Source organism: Xyrauchen texanus, chromosome 1 (genome assembly GCF_025860055.1).
Source record: "Xyrauchen texanus isolate HMW12.3.18 chromosome 1, RBS_HiC_50CHRs, whole genome shotgun sequence".
In the NCBI taxonomy this organism is placed as follows: domain Eukaryota; kingdom Metazoa; phylum Chordata; class Actinopteri; order Cypriniformes; family Catostomidae; genus Xyrauchen; species Xyrauchen texanus.
In genome coordinates, this window is record NC_068276.1 from 46,213,693 (window position 1) to 46,229,854 (window position 16,162).

Sequence of the window (16,162 nt, forward strand, 5' to 3'; positions counted from 1 at the left end):
AAATTGTTTGAAAAACATAGCATTTTTTTTTTTTTTTACAGAAAAATAAACAAATAATAATATTTAATGATTTTAAAAATGTCATATGGTGCAACCATCAATTAAAAGTTATTAAATGTTTCCTTGCAACTTGAAGACGTGTTCATGAGTGTACACAAATGTATTTGTTTCAACAGCAGTTTTCAAACGTACGATTCAAGGTAAAAAATATTTTATTACAGATATCATGAGATTTTAAGTCACGAATACCTAGAAGTTTTCTCGTGGTTGCACCAAATGACCTGAACCACATGGGCTTTTTCATGAAAATGTCAATATTGATATTTAATGATTTGACAAAATAATTATGTATTTTTTAATCTTCACACACAGTCTTGTGGGTCTAAAGAGATCCTCTCTGTTTTATGATTTTATGATTTTTGTCACATGACAATAACATTTCTACCTATTTTTTGGTTGCACCACATGACTTTGATTTGGTGGACAAACGTTTTTGTAAATATTAGTCAAATTTTAAAATCAAATAGTTTCAAAGAGATAATAATAAAAGATTATTTAGCACAACTCATGCCAAAATATAATCTTTTAATGAGATTTTTTTTACTGCCTCTGGACGGTTACACCACATGACATTTTTGACTTTAGGCCCCATAAAAAAATATCAAAATGACTTTGAACTCAGTAATTGAAAACATGTTCATCATAGAAGAGGTATATTGCATTTGTAATGTATTTATGAATAATTTATTAGACACTGAATAATAATGAGCATCACGTCATTGACCCATATGTCAAATTAAAATGATTTATTTATTATTATATTTAACTATATTTTAAAACGTGAATTAAACGAACTGTTTTACATCTATTAATTTGTCCATTTAAAAAAGGGATTTAATAATTCATATTTTTGATGTTAGGAGCAGCATGACTGTGAGGATCAGGTGAGCAGCCTGCTCGATGAGAAGAACCAGCTTGAAGATGCTCTGATGAAAGCAAAAATGGTTATTCAGCGGCTGCAAGAAATGCTACGTCGAAAGGATTACAAAATCTTGGGCTTAAAAGATGTGATAAAGGAGATGAAAGACTCCTCAGATGACCAGGTCAAAGCTTTACAGGAGCAAATTCACACCCTCAAACATTTGCAAATACAGTGCAAAGTCAAGGCTCAGCAAAGGGCAGAGTTAAAGATGGCTGAAGCTCGGCAAAAGGAAGAGAGACAGAGGGCCAGAGATGATTTGAAGATGGCCGAAGCCCAGCATAAATTGGAGGTGAAGAGAGCTGACGCTGAGCAAAAGGCACAGAAACAGAGGGAAAAAGATGAGTTGAAGATGGCCGAAGCCCTGCATAAATTGGAGGTGAAGAGAGCTGATGCTGAGCAAAAGGCACAGAAACAGAGGGAAAAAGAAGAGTTGAAGATGATTGAAACCCTGCATAAATTGGAGGTGAAGAGAGCTGAAGATGAGCTAAAGGCACAGAAACGGAGGGAAAAAGAGGAGTTGAAGATGGCCGAAACCCTGCATAAGTTGGAGGTGAAAATAGCTGAAGATGAGCTAAAGGAACAGAAACAGAGGGCCAAAGAGGAGTTGAAGAGGTCTGAAGCCCAGATCAAGTTAGAGATAAAAGGCACTGCAAAAGGTCGAAGAAAAGCGACATAAAGCAGAGCAAAGTTTTAAGGAGAAAAGTGTGAAAGCCCAGCTGAAAAGAGAAGAAGCCCAGCTTAAGCTGGAAATGTTTAAAGCCAAAGACCAGAAAGAATTAGATGAACAGAGAGCCAACGTTCAGCTACAAGCAGAAAAGAGAGTGGTAACTGAGCAAACGCTCGAAGAAATGCCACTGAAAGTTGAGCAAAAGGCAGCTGAAGAAGTTAAGGAAAGAGGTCTGAAGCGCAGACTTGATGAGGCAGATGAGACCTAAAGGCAGCCGTATTGAGGGAACCTAAAGTCAAGCACAAGTCCAAGCAGGCCACTTTGAGCACATGGAGATGTCTCCAGTCGGGTGATGTAAAGTGCTAAAAACAGCATCAACAAATTTATCATTAAAAAGACAATGAGTCACGCACGTGCTCATTCTGTTTCATTGAACTAAAGAAAAAAACATCTCAACATTTATTTATTGGACATGTGAAGCCAGAGATCTCTCAGTCTCTAAAGAGTCTACAAGGGAAAATGCTTCTATTTTGCACTCTTTTATAATTGAATACAAATTTTTTCATGTCAAATTATATTTTTCACTTTTCAATATTTGTATATTCCATACCGTAATATACTGTATGCTATAGAATATATTTACTGTGCATTTCTACTGTTGTCATCTACACTACATGTTCATCAGCATAATATATAGATTATAACTGATTTATACATAGATTACTATTTGCACTTCTGTTTGGACGCAAACACATTGGCTCTATATTCTGCACAATGACAATAAAGCTGACTCTAATTAGCAGAATAACAAATTGAGTAAGAGGTTGAAGAATGTGCACAATTCAAAATAATCTGGTACATTTAATTATTGGTTCATTTAATATTTGGGTACTTTGATGATTCATATTCAGCAGCAGTCCAGAAGTGAAATAACTTACCTTTTGCACTCTTTTATGCTATTTGCATAAACATTTTCAGCATAACAATGTGAGAAAAGGTTTATAAATGTAAATCTTTTTCAGAATTTTTGGATTTGGCTTTTTGAAATGGTGGACTCAGTATTGTAAATGGAGGGAAAATTTGCACAGGAATGTATATGCAAGGTTTTACATTCAAGTATCCAAATATTGATTTATTTTTAATTACAACAATTGCATTCAGGGAGGGAGTTTTAGTTTATTCATGACTGCAATTATAATGATAAACTAGATGTTGTGTCGATTTAGTGACATTAGTGGCACTCTTGAGAGCCCCGAACACCTCCCATTCTTTGAGGAAAGGCCAATGAGAATTGGCGAGTGGAATATGCATGCCACTCCCTGGACATAGGGGTATAAAAGGAGCTGGAATGCCGACTCCATTCAGGTTTTATGCTGAGGAGCCGAGACAAGTTCCAGCCATTTTAGCAGCTAGTACAGTGTTGTGGCAAGAGGGACACAACGTCTCATTTCCTCCATCAGAGAATGGAGGTTACGACAGTAACCATGACATTCCCTTTCTGTCACGCACCAGCCGTGGCCTTTTCTCTCTATGTTTTTTTCTCCAGAGAGTGTTAGATTCGTCCGGGGCCAGTTAACAATATTGAATGTGCTGGGGAATGTGTACTTTTCCTTTCCTATTATTTCAGGGTAAAAGACCCCAAGGAGACCACACCCTGCCCAGAGGGGATGTTAACATGTGGCAATACGTCATGTGGGCTCAAGACTGAGGTCCTTCCCTGAAGGGCTCTGCCCAAGGGAGACACGGGTCCGCCGACAGGGAGACCGTGCCGTGGAAAATACATCACAGGTGGTTACCGGAGTAATAGGCACCTGTGGAGCACCTATCCCAGTACAGGGCATATTAGACCCCATAGTGGGGCTGGCTGTGAACTCCTCCATAGTGTTCGCGAGCCACAGGGCTAGGAGGAAGGATATCCAGGGTCCACGACTTCTTTGTGAACTCGACTGGGGGTAAAAGCGCATGTTTTCATCTCGGGGGAGCGGAAAAGCCACTGTACAGAAGCGATACAGCCAGCTGTTCCGTATTACTGAAGTCTATCTGTTCATACCTGAAAGAACACGGTACGAAACCGGCTCAACCCAGAGATTGTAAAATCTTGCAAAGGTATTGGGTGTTGCCCAGCCCGCTGCTCTGCAGATGTCTGCTAGAGAGATGCCATTGGCCAGTGCCCACGAGGACGCCACACTCCTTGTAGAGTGTGCTTGAACTCGCAAGGGGGCTGGCATGTCCTGGGTCTGGTAGCCCAATGAAATGACATCCACGATCCAGTGCGAAAGCTTCTGTTTAGAGACGGTGTTCCCTTTCTGCTGTCCACCAAAGCAGACAAAGAGCTGCTCAGAGCATCAAAAGCTCTGTGTGTGATCCAAGTAGGTGCGCAAAGCGCAACCTCCTCCTGGGGCAGCGTTTGCAGGTTCACCACCTGATCTCTGAAGGATGTCATGGGAACCTTGGGCTTATAGCCTGGTCGGAGTCTCAGGATCACGCGAGAATCTGACAGACCAAACTCCAAGCAAGAGTCGCTGACAGAGAAAGCTTGCAGGTCCTCCACCCTCTTGATTGTCCCCCACCTCCACGACTGCTTGTGTTAGGCCACCTAGATCTTCCGTGTCCCGTCCAGATGTGCAGGTTCCAGAGGTCTGAGCACGGATGCCAGACGGTGCCCCGTCCCTAAAAGAAGGTCCTTCCACAGGGGAATCTGCCTGGGAGGTGCTGTCACGAGGAGCGTAAGGTCCAAGAGCCAAGTCTGGGTGGGCCAATATGGGGCCATGAGGGTGACTTGTTCCTAGTCCTCCCTGACTTTGCACAGGTTCTGTGCAAGAAGTCTCACTGGGGGGAATGGGTATTTTCTTAGCCCCTGGGGTCAGCTTTGTCCCAGCGCGTTTGTCCCGAGGGGGGCTCCCATCAGGGAATACCAGAGTGGGCAGTGGGAGGATTCCCATTCTGAGTGTTCAATCCTACCTGTTCAATGCTACTGAGATAGCATTGTAAGGGTCATTAACGACGAGAGCGTATGCCGCCTTGGCGATTTATATGTGCTACTGTCGCTGTGTTGTCAGACTGGACCAACACATGCTTGCCTTGGATCAAAGGCAATAGCCTCCGCAGTGGGAGTAGTATAGCCAGTAAATCTAGGCAGTTGATGTGCCAACCCAGTCATGGTCTTGATCAGGAACCAGTGGCTGTGTGCCCGTTGCGCACAGCACCCCAGCCCAGTTTGGAGGCGTCTGTGGTGACCACAACACGTTTGGACACTTGCTGTAGAACGGCGTGATACCTACGCGATTTGTGCCATGGCGCCATTCCCATCTCGAGACTCAAGTCTGAAGCCGTCTCATAGTTCGAACATCACTTGGATCAGATGTGCTACTGTCTCTCTGACCTGTTCTGCTGCTGCTGCTTTCTGAGTCGGATCAGGCTTTCTCTGCATTTTCACTTTGATTTTGATCAGAGCGCGAGGGGTCCTAAATCCACGCTGGATGTCATCATGCTGCTTGTCTCTGACTCATCTTCCTTCTATCAGGGAATTAAGCAAAGAAGTGGATTAAACAAGTGGATCTCACTATGATAAGGTACTCCTTCTCCAAACTTCTCTCCCGGCTACATCATGCCCGTCCTGTTGACAATCTGAATTGTGTTAATGCTGTAAATCTTTTGGAAATTATTGATGGTTTGAATTTTACCCAACATGTCAACTTTCCTACTCATAGGTTAGGACACACATTAGATTTTCTTTGCTCCGCTGGTGTTGCTCTTCAGTCGCTGGACAGCACTGAAATGAGTATAAGTGACCATAAGCTCACTACTTTTGAACTCAACACTTCAACTTCAAAGTCTTCGATTGAATGTGTTATCACATTTAGAAATATCAAGCACGTGGACTATGACCTTTCTCTAATTCTGTTTCTGTGCTTCCAATTTTCAATTTAGTCGAGGACTATAATTCTGTTTTGTCTACTATGTTAGGAGTTTGCACCTCTGAGAGAGTGTGTTGTCACCTTTAGGAAACCATGTGATATCCAACTGAGTTACATATACTGAAGGCCAGAGGTAGGCAACTAGAATAGCTATATAAAAAGTCTGGACTAACAGTTAATAAGTATATGTTTGTTCAACACTTAACTGATTATCATTACTCTCTCAATGCTGCATGTAAGGATTACTACTCTAAAATCATTAGTGATGGGGTAGATAATGCAAATGTATTATTTAAGATAGTTAATAGACCAATGTTTTTACTTCATCTGTTGAACAATGTTAAATCAATTATTTCATTGGTAAGATTGAGAATATAAACAACTCAATAGCTTTTGTCCATCTATCTGAGCTGCCTCAGACTGTACCAACAAATCCAGTGACTCGTGATTTTTCAAGTTTTGCAATGGATCGATATTGATTTAATTGTCAGAACCACTATGTCCATGAACTCAACTAACTGTATACTTACATTTACATTTACATTTATATTTATGCATTTGGCAGACGCTTTTATCCAAAGCGACTTACAGTGCACTTATTACAGGGACAATCCCCCCGGAGCAACCTGGAGTTAAGTGCCTTGCTCAAGGGCCCAACAGTGGCATCTTGGTGGTGCTGGGGCTTGAACCCCCGACCTTCTGGTCAGTAACCCTGAGCCTCAACCACTGAGCCACCACTGCCCCAGTGTATACTTGATCCCCTTCCATCATCTGTTCTCAAGGACTTTCTTCTATCTATTTGTCCTCATATCACCTCAATAGTGAACTCTTCATTAATTTCTGGACTGGTTCCCCTACACTCAAAAGAGCAGCAATCACACCATTCCCAAAAGAGCCTAGATGTGATGCCTCCGAGTTGTCAAATTATAGGCCCATATCCAATCTTCCTTTTTTGGCAAAGGTTCTATTGGAAAATAAATGATTTTGAGATAAGTGATTATGTAATTGTACTGCAATAGCATGTGCTATTGCAGTACAATAACATAATCATTTATCTCAAAATCATTTATTTGAACAATTTCAATTGGGTTTTAGAACTGGGCATAGCACTGAGATAGCATTGGTGATAGCGCAGGAGGTGGCTGGAGTGGCTTTCACCCATTTGAAGGAGGAAAGCCGCGACCACAACATTGCCATGGTCATATTCTTGCAATGAGAACATGAACCATCCACAAACGCTGCCTCAGTGTGATCGCGGCCCAGACATATGAGGCTGCGCCCGTGGCAGTCGGAAGCAGAGAGATAACGATCGCATCCAGGAATCACACAAAGACGGAAAGGCATCTTTATAAAGATGTGTCTTTAAAAAAACATTCAACGTCAATGTGTGTGCTCTAATTGAGAAAATATACTGTTTAGCAGGAATATACACTCTTTTAGCGCTGTCGAAGCAGCCAGGGGCGAAATCTGCACTCATTGCATTACAGTGATGAAAATTTAGGGGGGAATTGAATATGATTATTTGTCATAAAGATTCTTTGCTTTGTGACATTTTTATGACCCTAAAAATAGACTTGTGTTTAGTCATGCAAGAAAACAAAACAGTCATTTATTTTCTTCATTAACTGGTAATGATGTGGTTTTAACTAAACAGTTAAGACTTCATTTTTGTTTTATTATTGTACATATGTTCATGGTTTGCAAAGACACAGATAAGCAGCTGATATAAACAACAAACTCAATTGACCATCCACCTTAAAAACCATTCTGACCAATCCGACCCAGATTACTGTGACCGTCCTCCATATAATCTGACAAGCTGTTTCTCTAATGTCAGTCTGTGTATTTGGAGAGTTTTAAACAGAAATTCACAGAAATGAATACGGTAAAATGTTGTAACTGTGACATTTCTGTTCTGAATCACGGTCTCTTGATTTTCAGTAATGTTGCCACATAATTGAACAATTTCTTAAAAATAAGACAACACAGAAAATGCATTAAATTTCACCTAATGTTTTTACCTCTTTATGAGCACTTTGTACTCAACTGTATGATCAAAAGTGTATGTGTGTGTGTGTTGGGGGGGGGTGGGGGGCGGTTCAGCTCGTTTTCTTCATCAGATCATTTCAGTTCAACACAGAACATGCGTCGATGATGCTTTGGGAACGCCTTTGCGTGTTTACCCCTGAAGCACGTATGTCAACTAGTCAATGGAATGAATGAACGCCACGGGCGGGTGACGTCATGACCAGGAAAGGATATAAGCACATCCGGTGCATTACTCGCGTTAGCTTTTGTGCCTCAGCAAAGCGCTCTGTGTCAAAACTGTCTGTCTTATTTATTGTTGTCTGTCTCTCTTTATATTGGATATTATGGCGAAACAACTATTTAAAGCCTGTGCTTCTCCTTGCCCTCGTTATATCACGGGTGGAGATACACATGAGCTTTGTGTAGTTTGTTTGGGAGTGGAGCATGCGATGTCAGCCTTCGAGAGGTCTGACTGTCAGCATTGTGAGCGTCTGCTGCTCCGCGTGCTCCGCTCCCGTCTGTCCGCATTTGAGGATGATGGACAGGCTCGCGAACCTCAGGGTTCTGGACCCGCGGCTGCCGAGGCAGCGCGGAGAAAACTCACTTGGGGTTCGCAAATGGATCTCTCGGCAGGGTTGGAGGTGGGGTCTGCCTTATCTCCTCCTTTACCCGAGGGATCCATTGCTCTCTTGCCGGTGTCGGAAGCCCGCGCTGCGGCTTCTTCCACCGGGAAGAGAGCCCGACGCTTCGGTGCTCTAGCTCTGAGGAGGTAGAGTTACTGAGCATTTATGAGAGTGACACAAACACTAACACAATAAGGGGAGAGGATTCGCCATCCCTCTCCCCAGCATATGAGGAGCTTATTGAGGTGATAACTCGTGCTGTTAATAAATTAAATATTGACTGGCCAGCAGAAAAAAGAGATACTCATCCTAAAAGCAAATTAGACGAGCGTTTTCTCACATCTAATGTTTCATCTCAACCACGGGCCCTTCCATTTTTTTTCCTGATCTACATAGTGAGCTATGTAGATCATGGAATAAACCATATTCGTCATTTAGTCCCCATGTTCACACATATTCAAATATAAAGGGGCTGAAAGATTTTGGTTATGGGTCGATGCCCCCTGCGGAACAGACGCTCGTGAGCTATCTGTCCCCTGGGTCAGCATCGTCCCTGAAGGATCCCGTGTTGCCGAATAACCACTAAAAACCACATCCAATTTAGTGGGTAAGGCTTATACGGTATTGGGCGGTCTATGGCAGCCCTCGTAGCTACTGAGAGACATCTTTGGTTAAATCTTGCAGAGATTAAAGATAAAGAGCGGGCTTTTCTTTTAGATGCCCTTATGTCTCCCTCTGGTCTTTTCGGTGACTCTGTGAATACGGTTGTTGAAAGGTTTCAAGAAAATAAAAAACAATCTGAGGCTTTTAAAAAAAACAAAAAAACAAATTCTTTCCTTGCCGAGTCCATCCCCCTGTTGATGCTGGGCGTGAGCATCCCCAGCCAAGTTCCTCGCACCGTGTGCAACAGAAAATAAGTGTTACGTCTCGTGCTCCCCCGAATAAATCTTGGGGACCGAGCCAACGCTCTCAGCCGAAGTCGGCTAAGTCTAAGCCGGATCTGAGGACCGTACTTACGGCTAAGAAGGCTTCGGCTCAGAAAAGGTCCTGACGCTATGCACGTCAGACCATTGAGGACAGCCCCAACCGGGGTGGAGCGGTGTACACCTCAGAATACGGTGCCCGCTCCACTTCGGGGTCCTCATGGGACCGGTCTGCCAACCCCGCCACCCTTGGTGCTTCGGGGCGCAGTGGTATCCAGCGAAAGTCGACTCGACGAAATGTCGACTCGACGTTGCGTCGGACGTGAGCCCTCTGAGGGGGGTTCAAAAACAGTCAGTTCGGTCGTTTCCTGCCAATATGCTTCAGGTCGCCGAAGTGGCTGTTCCTTTAACACCAGAGGCCAGTCTCGAGAGACTGGTACCCTTAGTAGATTTTCTGACAGAGTGGAAGAATCTGACGAATATATCTCCTTGGGTCCTGCAGGTAATAGAGGAAGGTTACAGAATCCAATTCGGTTCTCCTCCGCCTCGTTACAACGGGGTGTTACTCACGGTAGTACATCCCGAGCAGGCTCTGGTAATGGAGCAAGAAGTAGAGTCTCTCTTAGCAAAGGGAGCTATAGAACAGGTGTACTCCCCCGACAGAGAATCGGGGTTTTACAGCCGATACTTCATTGTTCCAAAAAGGATGGGGGTTAGCGTCCAGTTTTAGATCTCCTTTTGCTGAATCGTGCAGTCATGAAATTGAAATTCAAGATGCTCACACTCAAACAGATAGTGACTCAAATCAGATCCGAGGACTGGTTTGTCATGATAGATTTGAAGGACGCTTACTTCCATGTCTCCATCCTCCCTCAACACAGGAAGTTCCTGGGGTTTTCTTTTGGGGGCAAAGAATACCAATATCGGGTGCTTCCATTCGGTCTAGCTCTGTCACCCCGCACGTTCACGAAGTGCATAGATGCAGCTCTGGCCCCGCTCAGGCTGCAGGGCATACGCATTCTGAACTACATCGACGACTGGCTGATTCTGGCGGAATCAGAGCAGTCAGCGGGTCGGCATCGAGATCGTCGTTCTCGCTCATATGAAGAAATTGGGGTTGAGACTCAATGCCAAGAAGAGTGTGCTTTCTCCATTACAGAGAACCACTTTCCTTGGTGTGGTATGGGATTCAGTCACGATGCGGGCCACACTATCGCCCGTTCGTGGAGCTGCTATCATCACAGCCACAAAAGAGTTGAAGCTAGGCCAGTCACGCACTGTGAAACAGTTCGAGAGACTGTTAGGCCTCACGGCAGCAGCGTCCAATGTGATCCCCTTTGGCCTGCTGTACATGAGACCTTTGCAGTGGTGGCTCAGGACCAGAGGGTTCTCCCCGAGGGGGAACCCGCTTCATACGATCAAGATCATGCGGCTGTGCATCCGCGCCTTGATTATATGGAGGAAATATTGGTTCCTGTCCCAGGGTCCGGTGTTGGGAGCTCTTTGCCATCAAGTTGCTATCTCGACAGACGCTTCTCTCACCGGCTGGGGAGCGGTAATGGAAGGCTGCTCAGCTCAGGGTCTGTGGAGGAACCATCATCTCTCTTGGCACATAAATTGCCTGGAGATGATGGCCGTCTTCAATGCATTGAGACATTTCCTCTCAGATCTAAGGGGCTATCATGTGCTTGTCCGTACAGACAACACATCGGTGGTCTCTTATTTAAATCGACAGGGGTTCTGCGCTTGCGTCCACTCTGTAAACTGGCGCACCAGATCCTCTTGTAGAAAAAAAAAAAAAGGGGAACCCACTTCGTATGATCAAGATCACGTGGCGGTGCATCCGCGCCTTGATTATATGGAGGAAACATTGGTCCCTGTCCCAGGGTCCGGTGTTGGGAGCTCTTTGCCATCGAGTTGCTATCTTGACAGACGCTCCTCTCACCGGCTGGGGAGAGGTAATGGAAGGCCGCTCAGCTCAGGGTCTGTGGAGGAACCATCATCGCTCTTGGCACATAAATTGCCTGGGGATGATGGCCATCTTCAATGCATTGAGACATTTCCTCCCAGATCTGAGGGGCCATCATGTGCTTGTCCGTACAGACAACACATCGGTGGTCTCTTATTTAAATCGACAGGGGGGTCTGCGCTCGCGCCCACTCTGCAACTGGCGCACCAGATCCTCTTGTGGTCCCTGGGGAAAATACTCTCCCTGAGGGCAGTGTATATCCCAGGGTACCAGAATATAGGAGCAGACACCCTGTCGAGGCAGGTGCTGAGGCCAGGGGAATGGAGACTCCACCCTGAGGCGGTGAAGCTCATTTGGGAATTTTACAGCCAAGCAGAAGTGGATCTGTTTGCGTCTCAGCTTACGACGCACTGTCCACTTTGGTTCTCCCTCACGCAACCAGCCCCCTTGGGGTTGGACGCTATGGTACAGACGTGGCCGAGGCTACATCTGTACGCATTTCCCCCTGTTGCTCTGCTCCCAGGAGTTCTGGAGAGAGTCCGCCAGGACGGAGTAAGTCTATTATTAGTAGCTCCACGCTGGCCGAGTCGAATTTGGTTTACGGACCTAATTCATCTCCTCGACGGCCCTCCTTTCGAGGTACCTGTCAGGAGAGACCTTCTGTCTCAGGCAGGGGGCACAATATTTCACCCCCGACTGGAGATTTGGAACTTATGGGTTTGGCCTCTTAGGGGGCCCAACTTTTACAGAGTGGTCTCTCGACTGAGGTCGTTGAGACCATTCTTAGCTCCAGAGCTCCAGCCACGAGGAAATTATATACACTTAAGTGGAAAGTTTTCACATCTTGGTGTCACACATCTTGATTTAGTTAACTGTTCAGTCACACAGTACTTGAGTTTCTCCAGTATCGTTTTACATCAGGTTCATGTCCTTCTACCTTAAAGGTTTACATGGCGGCCATTGCGGCTTTCCGCGCCCCTGTGGGTAGTAAATCTTTGGGTCGAGACCCCCTGGTTATTCGTTTCCTTCGTGGCACCTTGAGGTTGAGGCCTGCGGTTCGAACTAGGGTACCGGCATAACCAATATTCCAAGAACTATTGTACTGGACTGCGAGCACTGGACACTTATGTCCACAGGGCTGCCCCGTGGAGGAGATCTGATCAGTTGTTTGTCTGTTTTGGTTCACCTAAGAAAGGTCTTCCTGCTTCTAAACAGACAATCAGTAAGTGGATAGTTGAGGCTATTTCTCTTGCATATGAGTCCTCTGGCCAGCCGTGCCCTTGGGTGGTCAGAGCTCACTCTACTCGAAGTATGGCGGCCTCTAAAGCCCTCCAGGAGGTGTGTGATGCGGCAGGTTGGTCCATAACTTTTGTGAGGTTTTATAGCCTGGACCTGGAAGCTGCCCCAGGATCCCAGGTTCTTTTTACTTAATTTGCCGACAGTTTTTATCATCTGGCATTTTGTAATTATGGCGGATTGGGTATTATCGTTCCCAAAGCGTCATCGACGCATCGCGAGTTCCCTCGTAAGGGAACGTCTCAGGTTACGACTGTAACCCTAGTTCCCTGAGAAGGGAACGAGACGATGCGTCGCCCTGCCATACTTCCTGCATCCCTGCGATCGACTTTGCTTCGGCTCTAAAAGCTAACGCGAGTAACGCACCGGATGTGCTTATATCCTTTCCTGGTCATGACGTCACCTGCCCGTGGCGTTCATTCATTCCATTGACTAGTTGACATACGTGCTTCAGGGGTAAACACGCAAAGGTGTTCCCAAAGCGTCATCGACGCATCGTCTCGTTCCCTTCTCAGGGAACTAGGGTTACAGTCGTAACCTGAGACGTTTTACAGTCGTTGAGTTTTGAGATGAGCCAATCACAAAGTTTCTTCTGTTTATTCTCTCCTGTGCCAACAGAACAAACCCTGTTTTCACTGTAAATTTCCCATTTATCTTTACAGTTCTCAAATGTAATGTAATGTAATGATGATATTAGACATTAAAAATGGTTATGTGTGACATTCTGTAAATACTGACTTCATCTTAAAGATTTTAGAAAGATGCTATAGAGGTTAATGTCACATTAAAAAATAAAAAATATTTGATCGATATTATAATATATAATATAATATATAATTTTTGTATGTGGTTATATTGTCAATGTATACCAAAAGTGTAGCTTGTTTTTTTTACATTATTTACCCCCTAATCTTAAAAGATGTTATTAATAGCATCATAATAAAATGTTTTATAGTAATTCTGTACTGTTTTAAGTTCTGTTTATTAAACGTGTAATGTGGAATATTTTTATTAAGTTAAATATAAATTAATTAAGTGTAATATAGTAAATATAGCCATTTCTAACTATTTTAAATATAGAATTGTTTCTGATGGTCATATGTGTCTTTTTGTGTATGTGAGTGGTTCAGCATAAAGGTCTGGGAATGGAATGTCAGAGGTACATGGACATTCACACATAAATGACTTGCAGATTTTTCCTATTCACTTCTTTTGAAGCTGAAGAAAATATATGATGAGACCCCCTCTTAGTAGAGGGTTTTTACATAGTGTGAAATTGAAGAAACTGAAGCCTTCTGGTTTGGAGATGGAGAAGATTTATTGTGGGGCCCCAAAGATGTTTTTCTGCTCAAAACACTACAGATTGAAGAAACAGTATGGAATGTTTTAGTCACGCCTTGGAAGACCTATATAAGCACGTGTAAACTCAAGACACAGGAGTAGCTCTGCAGACTGACTCGGCTTGTTATTTCTAATAATAAAGTCTAATTTTCTGGCATTAAAACCTTTGAGAGTGATTCTTCACAGAGCGAGGCAGAAACCACAACAGTAATTGCTTCAACATGATTTGTAACATCAGCAGAAAACACTTCGGTAAATGCTGGATATTGCTACAGAAGCTGCTGAAGATGAGACACATTCTGCTGTTAACAGATCGTTTTTACAACATGTAAAAATAACATACTGTATATGCTTTTAATTATTACTTCCGCGTCGAAATAAACTCATCTGAAAGGGAATATGTGCGTTAATTCCGAGTGATTGACTTCCTGTGTGAAGAATTTTCTCAACCTGTACAGAGCTGTATCGAGCCAAATGAACGAAACACGTGCACGGATTTTGCACATGCCTGTCTGACAAAATGAACGAATCACTCCCTGAGACAACTCGTTCTTCCGAATCATTGAAAAGATCCGTTCAAAATGAACGACCCATCACTATTACCTAGAAACTTTTAAAAACTGTATGAATCTTTTTAATAGATTGTTTTTCTTTATTTAATCCCTTTACACTCTGCACACTAAACACACTTTACACTTCATGTCCGCTTAAATACTTTAAATACTTTTTAGTTTTTTTAATCACTTTGCTACTATTTTCATATATAAGAGGTACATTTTCAAAACTCTTCGTACAAAACACCAAACTGATCACACTTGTAATAAAGTTAGTCATTCTTTCAAAACCTCTTAAGTGCTATCAATAAAGCTGTACATATTTCTTTTCATATAATCACTGCTTCGGAACACAAGATTATTGTGACACGTGATGAGAATTTAATCAACCAAACTCAACAGAATGATCTTCTTTCAATTTAGTCATTTTATCAATCTGTTAATTTAGTGGCAAACAATGCAAGATACATGTTTCAAATTAACCTTAAAGATGTTTTTTTCTTTTCTTCTGTAGCCTACTGTAGTCACATTGGGAAATACACTTACATTGCATGACCAAATTGACATTACTGTGAATTCATAATGTAACATCAACCTAATGTGCAATCAAAATATGTGATTAATGAACATGCAGTGTGATGCTGGACTGACGTTCTCATTCAAATCTGACAGTACAGAGTGTTTTCAATACGTGATGTGATACAATAGGAATTCTGTAACAAGTACACTGCAATGTCATGTACCATACTGTTCCATACGCAGTATAAATACAATTTGGGGTACAGATTGGGGTAATTACATTTACTCATTTAGCAGTCACTTTTATAGTAATCAAAGTGACTTACAAATTATAGAGACTAATTTGTTTTACAGTAGTTAGGCCTTTGTTTACTGAATCACATAGTGTACGTTGGTGGCCTAGATGTCATTGGTCTCACCAGCTCCAGCCCTCTTCCTCCCTCTGTGACCTCTCTGTCTGGCCTCCAGTATACATATTCATTGTTTGGTTCCTCTTCCTTGCAGTCAATCCTGCTCTTATGTTGATACATTGTAAATGCTCATACACACACTCTGAATACATATGGGACATACTGAAAACAATAGTGGTTACGTATTATATAAATTGGCAATATTGTAATTCATTATGTTTTCCTGTTCTAAAAGTGATTTACTGTAGATGTTGATATTTTACAAACAACAGTCCAACCAAAATTGTTGAAAATCTATAAATATACCAAATGATTCATTGATTAACCGTTAAGATCAGTTGAATCAAATGATAGACAAATGTATAAAACTGAATGGGAACAGATGCAAACAAAAATTTTGATGTTAATATCATTATGAAAGGCAGTTACTTTCAATGAAAGGTATATAGATGAAACACTTGTCTGGTGTGGTGAAAACGTGAATTTGTGATTTGTACTTAATCAGTTGAAAATGACTAAGGGGGGGGGTTGCATTTTTTGATTATCTGTTGTGATATTATTACTAAGAGTTTTGAAAATGTACCACTTGTGAAAGAATTTTATTTGGGTTGGTACAATTACCAACCAAAATGTAAAAAAATAAAATGTTAATGCAGGGGTTTGTAAATACAGAGTTTATAGCCAGGAGGTGGCAGTGTTGTCTCAGAAACCTTATCCTTTGCAAATATTCTTGCAGATATTCCCTCAGCAATTAGACATGTTTGTATTACCCATTTAAAGTCAGTCTGCCCTTTAACAATTTGAGTGTCATTGGAACATGAGAACAAGAGCGCTGTGAGAGTAGGGACACAGAGAAATGCTCTTTTTAAAAGATAGATAAGGAAAATCATACAGGCATGTTTTATTGCATTTCATTTTTCACTGCTTCTACTT